The sequence below is a fragment of the Suricata suricatta genome, chromosome 3, assembly GCF_006229205.1.
Source record: "Suricata suricatta isolate VVHF042 chromosome 3, meerkat_22Aug2017_6uvM2_HiC, whole genome shotgun sequence".
In the NCBI taxonomy this organism is placed as follows: Eukaryota; Metazoa; Chordata; class Mammalia; order Carnivora; family Herpestidae; genus Suricata; species Suricata suricatta.
Genome location: NC_043702.1, coordinates 112,841,321 through 112,854,554, shown reverse-complemented (window position 1 = coordinate 112,854,554; position 13,234 = coordinate 112,841,321). Strand labels below are relative to the sequence as shown.

Below are 13,234 nucleotides of genomic sequence, written 5' to 3'. Positions count from 1 at the left end.
CCCCTGCACTCCGCGGTCCCACGCCCGCCCCGCCGCCTCCCCTGTTAGTTCCATGACTCAGTAACTTTAAAAGAGCGCCGCCCTCCTCGCCCGAAGGAGACTGGGGACAAAATGGAGGGAGGGTTCGTTGGCGGACGTGCGTCAGGGCGCCCGGGCCCGAGCGCGGCGGAAGATGCCGGGCGGTGCCCCTTCCCCGGGCCTCCCGTCCGCCAGCTGGCGACCGGCCCGCCGTGGCCGCGCGCCTCCCGCCCCCGTCCCCTTGCAAGTGCGCTCCTGGGCACGAGTCTACGCGGCGGGAGGGCGGCGGTGTCGGTCGCCCGGTTCCGGCTCCTGACTTCGCCGCCTTCCCGTCGCCTGACCCCTTTGAGTCCCCGCGCCATGCGCCGTGGATGGGGCCAGGCACGGGTTCTGGGTGGAATCGGACGGTTAGGCCACGTCCTGCTGTAGTAGGGGTTAGGCGGTGGGATAGCCCCGCACCCCTGCATCCCGCCACGTGGGGGTTCTCCCCTGCCACCCTCGAGCTAACGACGCTTTGAACTCTTAGTCTGGAAGGGCCTACTTAAGGGTTGCAGTATTCCGTAAGGAGCGAGGAATTCTTTTGAAGTGATTCCTAATTATGTTGTAAACGGAGGAGAACTGGAAAAGTACCAGGTGAAACACACAAGCCCTCCTACTTCACTTTTTACTGTGACTTGGAAAATTGTAAATTTCTTTTGTAAAAAGTGTAAACACATGGTCTTTGAAAAGTATTTTTTTATGTTATTTATACTAAGAATTGTACTTTCACAAAAATTGCATAATACTTGCGTAGTTTTTAAACCCCCCCCCCCCCCCAGTTTACAGGGTAAGGCTGAAAAGTGAAACTTCTTTCCATTCCCACCCCTCCTTTCTCCCTTAAGGTAAACTCACCAGTTTCTTGAGTCGGTTTCCAAACTGTTCTTTTTTCCTCCTTTTTTTCTTTACTAAAACAATATGGGAATTTAGCATAAAAAGTGGAAGTCTCTCCCTGCCCTACCTGCACCCCCCCCTACACGCCTACTTGTGTGTCCCTATAGGTTACACATAGCTCTAATTATGCACTGTGTAATTTGCGTTCAGTACTTTACTTTTTACCATCGAACACTTGGAAATTTTTTCATGTAACTACCTATAGATTTCTCATTCACTTTATTTATTTATTTATTTATTTTTGAGAGCGAGATGGAGACAGCGTGAGCAGGGGAGGGGCAGAGAGAGAGGGAGACACAGAATCCAAAGACAGGCTCCAGGCTCTGAGCTGTCAGTACAGAGCCTGACGCGGGGCTCGAACCCACTAACCGTGAGATCCTGGAGCTCGACCGACTGAGCCACCCAGGTGCCCCTCTCATTCACTTTAAAGGTAGTTCATCAATCCTTTCATCAGACCTCATTTTCCTCCTGAGTGATATAGAAAATTTCTTTTTTTGTTGTCACTAATTCAAAAACAATGCTTCAGGATCATCTTTATGCTTATATTTTTGTGCAGGTGTTCAAGTAGTTGAGAGGGATGGATTTCTAGAAGTGGCCTGATTGGAAGGGGTAAGACATTAAAAAATTGAGGGGCGCCTGGGTGCCTCAAGTCGTTAGGTGTTAGACTTTGGCTGAGGTCATGATCTCTAGGTTTGTGGGTTTGAGCCCCATGTGGGGCTCGGTGCTGACAGCCCAGAGCCTGGTGCCTGCTCCGGATTCTGTCTCTCTCTCTCTCTGCTCCTGCCCCACTAGCGCACGGTCTCTGGCTCTCAAAAATGAATAAAGGTTTAAAAAATTGAATACATGGGGGATCTGGATGGCTCAGTCTGTTAAGCAACTGACTTGGTTTGGGCTCAGGTCATGATCTTGAGGTTTTGTGAGTTTGAGCATCCGGCTGCTTGAGATTTTCTCTCTCTCTCTCTGCCCCGCCCCCACTGGCACTGTCTCTGTCTCTTTCAAAATAAATAAATAAACTTAAAAAATTTTTTTATACCAACTGCTAAAGTGTCCTGCAAAAACACTAGCAGTTTACATTCCCAGTAACAATATATGAGCCTGTGTCCTCACAACCTTTTTACCAGTACATGTTATCTATGAAAATTTCTGCTGATGTGATGGGTGAAAAGTGGGGTCTTCCTGCTTAAACTTTCTTCAGCTTGCTGCTTAAACTTTTAGCAAGCTGAGCATTCAAATGTTTGCTGGTCATTCTTTTACCAAGACTTTTGTATTTAGTTTTTGCACATTAAAATTTTTGTTTGCATATATGATTTTGTTACTAGTTTATAACAGCTCCTTAAAATGTTGGTTTTACCTCATAATAAACAGTTATTTTTACTTCACTTATGGATTTTGTTTCTGGAGACTTCATTTCTTTTAACATTTCAAAAAAATGGACTCTAATCTGTCAATATTTTCTTTTATGGCTTTTGATCTTGTTTCTTTCTTACATAAGCCTTGGCTCCCCTAATTAAAATATACTCTCATGACTTTGAAAATAATCTTCATGTCCTCCCTTCTCATTAATAATTTTGATCATTTATATATTTTTACTAAAAAGACAAACTTTTGGCATTCTTAACCAAGTTTATATTATCCATCTTATTTTTTATTTTACATTTTTTCTATTTATCTGGTATCTATTTTTTAAATTTTATTTGAGAGAAAGAGAAAGAGGGAGACTTTTAAACAGTCTCCGAGCTGCGTGTACTCAGTGAGGATGGAGCAGCCTGCGAAGGGCTCAATCCCACAGCCCTGGCATCATGGACTGAACTGAAATCAGGCATCAGGTGCTCAATCCGCCGAAGCATCTAGGTGCCTCTGTTGTTTTTAAAACAAAAAATTTTTCCCCTCAGCTTTTTGAATTGAGTCCTTAGTTCACTTATTCTCCATTTTTTTTGGTTCCTAATGAATGTATTTAAGGCTATAAAATTTCCTCTGAGAATCATTTTTATCCCATATTATGTTATAGATTTGGACAGGTAATGTTTTTGTTACATTTTTTCTTAAATTTTTAAGTAGTTTCAGCTTTTATTTCTTTACAAGTAAATAAGTGTGGGTATGGTTTTGGAATTAATTTTTACTTCTTTGGTTTTGTTTTGTTTCACACTGTGACACAGGTACTTCTCCTTTCATAATTTATTAATTTGTGTGTGTATTGTCTGAGAGATTATCTTGTGCATGTTCCATAGGCATTTGAAACCAGTGTGTGTTCCTACATTAGTATTATGTTAAGGTTATTAGTTATAATAGTATAATGTATATTATAAATATGTATATATAAGTATAAACTTAATAGCATAAAATTAAGCTTATTATCATTTGTCTTTTTGTATGGTAAGGGTGTTTTTTTCATTGCAAGCAACAGACTCTGACTCTAGTTAGCTCAAATAAGAAAGAAATGTACTTTGGGGAGGGAGGAGACCTGGGTGGTTCAGTGGGTTAAGCATCCTACTTCGGCTCAGGTCATGATCTCGTGGTTGGTGAGTTCGACCCCCCCCCCCCCCCCTATCAGGCTATGCCAACAGCCCAGAGCCTGGAGCCTGCTTCTGATTGTCTTCTTCTCCCCCTGCCCCTCCCCCACTAGCACATCGTCCCACGTCGGTGTTTTGCTCTGTCAGCCATGCCGTCTGTTGTGGGGACTCCCTGTTTGTCTGGCACTGGGCGCAAGTACCCTCCATGACGTGGTTGTTCTGCACAGTGAGTGGAGCGGGACCAGAAAAACCCTTCTCTACCTCCTCCTCTGCTCCTGGGGGTTGTAAATCTTCTGGCATGCTGCCTGGAGCCTGCTTTCCTTTTCTCATGTGGGAGAGAGCATCTAGCACCCTGTCCGAGCCAGTTACGGGCTGGTGGGAAGGAGATGTGTGAGCGGGGCTGTGCTGGCAAAACTCAGATCTTTCCTCTTAGGTTTGTGTGGAGTTGTTCTTACATCAGGGGCCCTCAGTTGAATAACCAGTCTGATCCCTACTCCTGTGTATCATCCGGTAAGTCCTCCTGCCCTGGTCTGCTCCTGCTGCGTTCTCCTGTCTTTCCAGCCGCGTTATCGATTTATGTTTATATTCCTTTTGTCATTTCCATGTCGTTTTAGGGAAGGGCAGTGGTAAAAAGTTGTGTTGCTGGACGTCTCTAACCAGAAGTCTGAATTTTTCTCCTCTTCTTTCCTATTTGTGTGTCTGTGCATGCAGAGTATGTGTGCGTACGCGCACACAAGGGTGTCTAAGCCTAACGGAGTCAGAGAGAAAAGCACCTGTTTTCTGCCCTGATATACTCGGGAGTCCTGCACCCACCCCCACCCCCCTACACACAGTGACTTTTATCTCTTTTGGCCCTCGATTCTGGTCATTTACCTTCATATTTCTAAATGAAAGGCTTATTCTTTTACTTCCTGATTTTTCCATTTTAGGCAGTGTCTATTGATAGTGACAGTTTAGCTCTGTTTTCCACCCTTTCCCCTCCATCGCCTCAACATGGGGCAATCTGTTTCACAATGTTAAAGTGGCACTCAGTGTAGACATTGCTATGACCATGTAAATGTTTGTAGCTAAGGCATGCAGAGCAATAGGATTCCATTTCTTGTAGAACTTTTTATTTGGGGGGGGGGATTTAATCATTGTTTATTTGCCTAATTTTGTTGGAGCTAGGTCTTGCTGGCTCTTTTTTTTTTTTTCATCAGAAATTATCTGAACTATAGCATATAGTACTCATTTGGTTCTTGGGACCACTTAATAGTAGATGCTCATTTCTTACTGGTTCTTGAGAGCTGTTCCTGGACACCTCTTGCCAACTCTGTTCTGTAACTTCACGTTGGTAGTTTAATTTGGCTACTGTGAAAGCGCCTGGGTGCCTCAGTCAGTTGAGCCAGCTCTTGATTTTGGCTCAGATCGTGATCCCAGGGTTGTGAGATCGAGCTGACAGCAGAATCTGCTTGGGATTTTCTCTCTCCCTCTCTCTCTGCCCCCCCTCCCCTTCTTAAAAATAATTGGCAATAATGGAAGTATTTCTGCCATTGAAATCAACAAATGCTACGATCAGGGCTTTTTTTTCTTTCTTCTTTTCCCTTCAGAGACGTTTGCGAATATACCAGTGAATGCACCGATTGCTAACTTTTCGCTCAGAATTCTCCCATAGAGTAGTACAATTCCTACAATACAGTCAAACATGTTGTACACCTGCCTGCCAGGTTTTTTTCTTTGAAGACCTCTCTCCTGGAGACTTTCTCTCTGTGGTCCAGTCCAGAATGGCTGCTTTCTAGGACTGATTCCCAGCCACCCTCCTGGAGACCGTCATCACCTCTCCCTGTGCTGGGTCCCCTGTTTCCTCCATTTCTTACCTTCCTCTTTGTTGTCTTACTTATTTTGGAGGACAGCGTCCTCTAGTGGTTTCCTGGAAAAAGGCTGCGTACAAGATACACGTTGGGGTCGTCATGCCCCCAGATATCTGTTTGTCCTGCCAACTTTGACTGATATTTGGGTACAACTGCACTTCTAGAATTTTTCTTGCCCTAGAATTATTACCCTTCCTAGGTAGACATCAATCTCCTAAGTAACTGAAATGCCATTTCACGCCTAAGGAAAATAAGCAATAATTCTGTAATTCACCTAGCCTGTGGTGCCTATTCAAAGTCCCCAGTTGTTTAGAGAAGTTTTCCCAGTCGTCCACACTGTTGGGTTTTGTTTTCAAACAAGCACCCAGTACTGCATTTGATTGCTACGGCTCTTGAGTCTTCTTCTAGGATGGTCTCCCCATCTTATTTCTGCTTATGACGCTGAATTTTTGGAAACTCTAAGACAGTTGTTTTGCAGAATGTCCCACATTCTGGGTTGTTCTCATGTATCATTACCTTGCCTATTTACTATCACCTTTATTTTCTATAAACTGGAATTTAAGTCTAGGACTGCACTCTGTGGGATGGTAGGCATTGTGTCCTTTAAATATGTGTGGCTGATGCAGCTGAGAAACTGAATTTTAATTTAACTTGAAATAATTTGAATCTACAACTCATGCTCCATTTCATTATTGGAAAAATGTTAAGTGTGCTTGGAAAAAACTTAGGTATGCAAGTCTCCTTTTTCAATGGTAAATTTTATGAAATCTAAATACGAATCAACCATTTCCAGTGAAGATTTAGCATCTGAATTGAAATGTGCTTTAGGTGTAAAAATGCACACTGGAGTTTGAAGACTCACTACAAAAAAAGAAAGTAAAATATTAATACTGATTTTTATATTGATTACATGTTGAAAAATTAATATTTCCTATATAGATATGGGCTAAATTAAGTATATTAAATTTCACCTGTGGGTTTTTTGGTTTTGTTTTTGCTTCATATGGCTACTAGAAAATTTGTTTTTATTTTTATTTTTAAAAAATGTTTATTTTTGAGAGAGAGAGAGACAGAGTGTGAGTAGAGGAGGGGCAGAGAGAGAGGGAGACAGAATCTGAGGCAGCTCCAGGCTGTGAGCTGTCAGCACAGAGCCTGACATAGGGCTTGAACTCATGAACTGTGAGATCATGACCTGAGCTGAAGTTGGATGCTTAACCGACTGAGCTAAGCAGTTGCCCCCGAAAATTTAATATTACATTATATTCCTATTGACACGTGTGGTCTAATAGCTTGATTAAATCCAAGATAAACATTTTTAGTAAGAATATTTCTAGATGATGCTGTGTATTTCAGATTATATCACATCCGGAGGCTTCTATGTCAGATGGTCTCACTACAGCGATGCTAACTTTGGTCCCTCGGTTAAGATGGAGACACAGGAACTCTCCATTGTAAACGTATACTTCCCTTTTTGCATTTAAACATCTACTCAAATATCCCCCAAATCTGTTCACCTAATGATGTTGGCTGTTTTTGATGATTTTGCTTTGAACTGATGGTTACATTGGAGGTTGTCAAATGGTGGTTCTCTTATTTTGTCAGTCGTTGAGGTCATTAGCTGGTGTTGGTCTGTAAGGAGCTCCTCACTCCCCCTTTCACAGATCTATGTTGGTATGATTTTATGTATGTATATATTTAATGTGCTACAATTGGCCGTAGGCATCTTTTTATTCTCGGTACACTTCTGTGTACATTCCCTGTCCCAGACCTGTAATCAACCATTTTTCAAAAAACTCTTGTTGTTTAGTGGGGATTCAATTGCTTCTTAAAGCCACTAGGGGTGACTATTATTTAAGTGTAGGAAAAAACACTGATGCAGTTTTATTCAAGACCCTTAACTAATGCTTTGTACAAACATGTTATTCTGACCACGTGCTCATCACAGAATGGAAGTGTCGTACCACGAATCATTATTTTCTTCACTGTGTGTTTAAAACGGAATCTTGGATAGTCTTCGGTTTCATATTGTGAAGTGAGGCCAAAATGCCTTCTTGTGCTCCCTCTTGTCAGCGCACGCCATTGAGTCCAACTGTCCCAGGCCCGAGAGGTCAGCCTCTGTGCCTTCCAGAATTATCATCTCCTCCAGTGTACCCCACAGCCCGTTTTTTAAAAAATTTTAGTTGTGTTATTATAGCTCTCCAGTTTATTTTGAAAACAATCTTTTCTGATATAATCCATATGAATTTGAGATTAGTTACTTTAAAGCACACAGAAATTGCCCATATTTTCCTATACATTTATTAAGCCTTGGTGAAAGAATACTTATTAACCTAACATGTTAATATTCAAGCACTTCAACATAATGTAATTTTTTCTCTCAACCTTTACAATGAATTTTTCCCACCTAAGCCAATATACATTTACATTTGACGTTATGCATATGAAAACAGACACATTCCTCAAACTGACCATAAGATAAGCCTGCATGTGGTGTCCTTCTTTCTGGTTGTATTAAAATTTCAGGGGCACCTGGGTGGTGCAGTCGGGTAAGGCTCTGACTTCAGCTCGGGTCATGATCTCATGGTTCATGGGTTCGAGCCCCATGTTGGAGTCTGTGCTGACAGCTCAGAGCCTGGAACCTGCTTCAGATTCTGTGTCTCCCTCTCTCTGCCCGTCTCCTACTCATGCTCTGTCTCTCTCTGTCTCAAAAATAAATAGACATTGAAAAATATTTAAAAAAATAAAATTTCAGAGGTACAATGGTTTAAATGGAAAAATTAAGCCAATTTCCTTATGAAATAAACTAAGCATATGAAATCTAAGAAGTATTAAAAGTGCTAACAATTAACCCCATAAATCTTTCTCTTTCCTGTCCTTTAATTTTTTATTTTTATTTATTTTAAAATATTTATTTACTTTTGAGAAAGAGAGAGACAGCGCAAGTGGGGCATGGGCAGAGAGAGAGGGCGACACAGAATCTAAGGCAGGCTCTGGGCTCTAAGCTGTCATCACAGAGCCCGATGCAGGGCTTGAACTCACGAACTGTGAGACCATGACCTGAGCCAAAGTTGGACACTCCTGTGCGAGGGGCTATTCTTATTTAATGAAAGGCCCTAATATAGAAAGATGAGGAGTAATATGGGAGAATAGAAGGCATTTGTTCATGAAATCATCTACAGAAACTTCCTGAAGAGGTAGAGGAGATCATTTGTGTCAGTGAGCTCCGAGGTCCATCTGTCCTTGACAACAATCTCTTCTACTTCATTATGTTCTATTTTGCAGGTCTTCTATTTTGTTTGGCCCACCATCTTTGCAACTCGGGTGAAGTGGGAGGTTCAACTGGTCTGAGAACACTTGATGTACTCCATTGACTGTCTGAATGAAAGGTTTTTATGTTTCTGCAGAACACAACAACTGATCTCCATCTATAACTATATTTTTTTAAGGTAAGAAAAACTAAGTCAACTGGAGAAACATACATGGCCTTGATCCATGGGACATGAGTTCCCTTTAACACCACTACTGAGAAATATTGAGCCTCACTTTGGCATCGTCAGTCAGTGTTGGTCTTCAGCAATGAATGGTTGCACTGCCAGGTACACATTCTTGAAGTTGGAATCATTCCTATAATAGGGATCTTCAATAATATGTTGTTTTTGTGGATTAGAGCTCCCAAGTAGTTCAGTTTTAGCTTGGTGGTCTTTAAATTGATTACTTTTTCTTTTTTTAAAGTGTTATTTATTTTAAATTTTTTTAAATGTTGATTTTTGACAGAGAGGGAGACACAGCCTAAGTGAGGGAGGGGCCAAGAAAGAGACAGAGGGAGACACAGAATCTGAAGCAGGCTCCAGGCTCTGAGCTGTCAGCACAGAGCCTGATGCAGGGCTCAAACCCACAAACTGTGAGATCATGACCTGAGCTGAAGTTGGGTGCTTAAGTGACTGAGCCACCCAGGTGTTCTTAAATTTTAATATTTTACAAAATATTTGTGTGTAACAGATTGAAAATGTTAAAACCAAAACAGAATTGATTCATCATAAATAATTTGAGAAATACTGCTTTTGCTAGACCAGAACTTTGTGCACTTAAATTTCCTGAAAGTATTGTTTAGATGCAGATTTAATTCAGTAGGTCTGTTGTGAGGCTCAGAATTCTGCTTTTCTAGCAAGCTCCCAGACCATGCTGTTACTGCTGGTCTTGGGAAGACACTTTGAATAGTAAGTAAAATAGATTTAACTTTGACTCACATATAAAAGGGGGCATGTGAAAGTGGGAATTCTCACATATAAAAGTGAGAATAGTCATAGCAGTATGCCAAAAACTGTAAATGTGTTGAATGGGAGAATGGGTAAATTAAGTGTGGTGAAGTCAGCAATAACATGTATATTGGTGCAAATGAACTAGATTTACATCAATGTGGATGATTGTTAAATAATTTGAATAATTTTTACATAATTTGAAACAAAATGTAAATCGTGCAAAAATATGTCAAGTGTTTATATAAAGATTAAAGTTATTCAAAATAATACTGTGCATATATAGTAGTAAAAACATAAAGATAACATCTAGAAATGATAATATCAAATTCAGGAAAATATTTCCTCTTGTGGGAAGGGAGAGGTATGTGACTGAGGATAGGCAGCCAAGAAGATTCTATTCTACTTTAATTTTTTTAAGCATTTATTCATTTTTCACAGACCAAGAGAGACAGAGCATGAGTGGGGGAGGGGTAGAGAGAGCGGGTCACCACAGAGCCTGATGTGGGGCTCAAACTCACAAACCATGAGATCATGACCTGAGCCAAAGTCGGATACTTAACCAACTGAGCCACCCAGGTGCCTCAGATTCTATTCTACTTTATAGTTTGCCACCTAAGTTGGATGATAAACAGGTAATTGTATTTTATGCTTTTCAGTGGCTTTAAGTATTTCATAATTACATTTAAAAAGCAATTCCAATTCATTGAATGTATGTTTACCCAACTTAAAAAAGTTCCATGAAGGAACTCTCCAATATATTCTTTATTTTTCAAAGGTTTTGCAAGGTAAGGTCACAGAGATCTGACAGAGGAAAAAGGGGTGGTTTTGAGAACTTTTGCTTTTTTTTCCCAATCAGATTTGTTTAAGGCCAGTTACAGACCATCTCGGGTACAGAGTGCCTAATTGTCCTACCAGCTGTTGATAAAGAATTCCTGCACCATGACTTCCATGAACATGGTTAACCTAGCACCAGTCCTATTTCACAGGAGCCGACCACTCTCCTTCACGCCACCACCACCTCCTGCCTAGATTACTGTGCAGTCTCCTGGTTGGTCTTTCTGCTTCTGTTCTTGACCCTCACATGGTCTTTGCCTCATGACACCCAGAGTTACTCTGTCAAAACCAATCAGGAAAGTCATTTACCTGCTCCCAATCATCATTGGCTGGGTCATCAAAGTATCTAGAAAGAAGTGCACAGTCGTTAGCGTGACCTGCTTGCGGTGGTCTGGGCCTCCATGAGCTGGTCTGTCTTACTACTCTGACCCCATGTACTGCTCTCCCCTCTTGACCCTACACTCTGGAGCTCTGGCCTCCATATTTTTTATCTGATGCACAGACTCATTCTTTTTTTTTTTTTTAATAAGTTTATTTGTTTATTTTGTGAGAGAGCAAGTGGGGGAACGGCAGAGAGAGAAGAGAGAGAGAATCCCAAGCAGCCTGTGCACTGTGTCAGCACAGATCCAAAAGTGGGCTCAAACCCACAAACTCTGAGACCATGACCTGAGCTGAAATTAAGAGTCAGATGCTCAACTGACTAAGCCACCCAGATGCCCCAGAATCATTTGTATTTCAAGGCCCGGAGCGCCCTTCCCCTGCCTGGATTTTCTCCTGGGTCTCTCTTCCCACCATCCTGGTTATGGGTCAAACACACCTCCTTAGAGAGACTTCCTCGGACCATCATCTAAGGGGGGGTCCTCCTAACATTGCTCTTGCCCCCTTGAGCCACTTCATTGTTCTTCTTAGCCCTGATTGTCACCAGACATTGTATTAGATCTCAGTTTATTGTCTACCCCTCATTAGGCTTGACCATAAGCTCTTGGAGAGCAGGGACTTAATTATTTCATTCTCTGCTTCATCTCCAGGACTGGAACAGTGCCTGGCATATAGTAAGTAGTCTGTAAATCTTTGTGGAATAAACAGATGAATGAATCAGTGCATGAGCAAGCCAGGGACTTTTGATAACCTGATGTGGCTGAGCTGGTCACATTTAATCTACTAATTGGCAATAACTCAGGAACAGTCTTGACATATTTTATTACCAGTTTAGAAACCACTGGGTACTTGATCTAACCTATTGGTCATTGATTATTCTTGAATCTTATGAAGTTATTAAGTAGCTCCTTTCCCCAGCATGTTCAACAGTTGAACAAGTTTGTATTATTAAATTTTTTTTAAAAAATATTTGTTTATTTTTGAGTCAGAGAGAGAGAGAGAGAGGGCCCGATGCAGGGCTCAAACATGCAAACGGTGAGATCATGACCTGAGTCGAAGTTGGACGTTAACCGACTGAGCTGCCCAGGTCCCCTGAACACATTTGTATTAATGAGCATGATTCCTATGTTCTCAGGAGAGCATGACCATTTTAGTGCTTGCCGTGTTCTGGGTCCTTCGCATGTGTTATGATTTCAGTTATGACCCATGTCATTTCCCACCCCAGCAACTCTATGAGCCAAGTGTTATTGTTTTGTAAAGAAGCAATCTGATGTTCAGAGATTTCCATGAGAGCAGATGCCAGGCGGAGTGGATGAGGCAGGAACTGAATATTCGGCTGTAAAGGTGGTCAGTGGGGACCTCAGACAATCCAAAGAGATCTGCTGCCTGGCTGAGGAGACCGGGAGCAGCAGGGAAGGGTGTGGGGCTGGAAGGGGACTTACCTTTTTCAGAGGGGGCGGATGGGAGCTTGGGTAGATCCTGATAGGGCTGAACCCAGGATAAGAAGCTGGTGGATACAGAAGGAGCCTTAGGAGGTAGGGGTGGAATAGTTTCCCAGCGAAGAAACTGGGCTTAGATTGAAGAGATCACAGCTCTCCCGCTGGTACAGAGGAAGAGGAGAAGTGGGTAGGGGACAGGAGGCACACGCCTAGAGTCACAAAGGTCATCATCTACACAAGTTGTCTATTGAGTGCTTATGTGACAGTCATTAAATGCATCAATGAATGTTAGTGCCTCGAGGAAATTTAGACCTAAGTTAGCCCAGACTTCTGGATTAAATTGGAGATTGACTTAGGGACTTGTCCACTCACCCCTTCCACATGGCCTCTCTCTGTTCCAGGTATGTACCGCTCGTCCTGCAGTGATTCGCAGATTCCATATTTGTGAACTCATCTCCTTGCTAAAATTATCCTCAAACAAGCACCTGTGTCACTCACGGCCAGACACACAGTGTGGAGAAAATTTTGAGCTGCCCAATGTGCACGTTGCCAGCCAAGGTAGAACACGGTGGCATTCTGCCTTCTTCTGTTAGGTTGAATATGATAAGTGTCCCTTTCGTGGTCGCTTTAATGCCATGCTTTTTTGCATTGCTCTGCTTTTCGTGGGTGATTTTGCTCTTTAAAGTGGCCCCCAAGGGAAATACCTGTTAGATATGCTTTGTTCAGGTATGAGTTACAGAAATGTCATCCCTAAGTTCAATGTTAATGAATCAACACTGTATATTAAATAAAGTGTCTTTAAACAGAAATGCACAGGTGCGCCTCGGGGGCTCAGGCCGTTAAGTGTCCAACTTCGGCTCAGGTCATGGTCTTGCGGTGCGCGGGTTCGAGGCCGGCGGCAGGCTCTGTGCTGAGAGCTAGGAGCCTGGAGCCTGCTTTGGATTCTGTGTCTCCTCCTCTCTCTGCCCCTTTCCCGCTCCTGCTCACACTCAGTCTCTCAAAAATAAACGTAAATA

The 13,234-nt window shown here is 42.3% G+C and overlaps 1 long non-coding RNA gene across 3 annotated transcripts in view; it reads left to right on the top strand.

Moving 5' to 3' along the window:
- The window catches only part of LOC115287982, a 35,320-nt gene that overhangs the window by 842 nt on the left and 21,244 nt on the right, over positions 1 to 13,234 (top strand). The window contains exons 1-2 of one of the 3 annotated variants that reach the window (XR_003906755.1): positions 1 to 43; positions 8,591 to 8,754. This is a non-coding gene — a long non-coding RNA (uncharacterized LOC115287982). Of the gene's footprint in view, positions 44 to 399; positions 652 to 8,590; positions 8,755 to 13,234 lie in introns of those variants that run through there. The other 2 variants (XR_003906753.1, XR_003906754.1) reach the window with 2 other exon arrangements.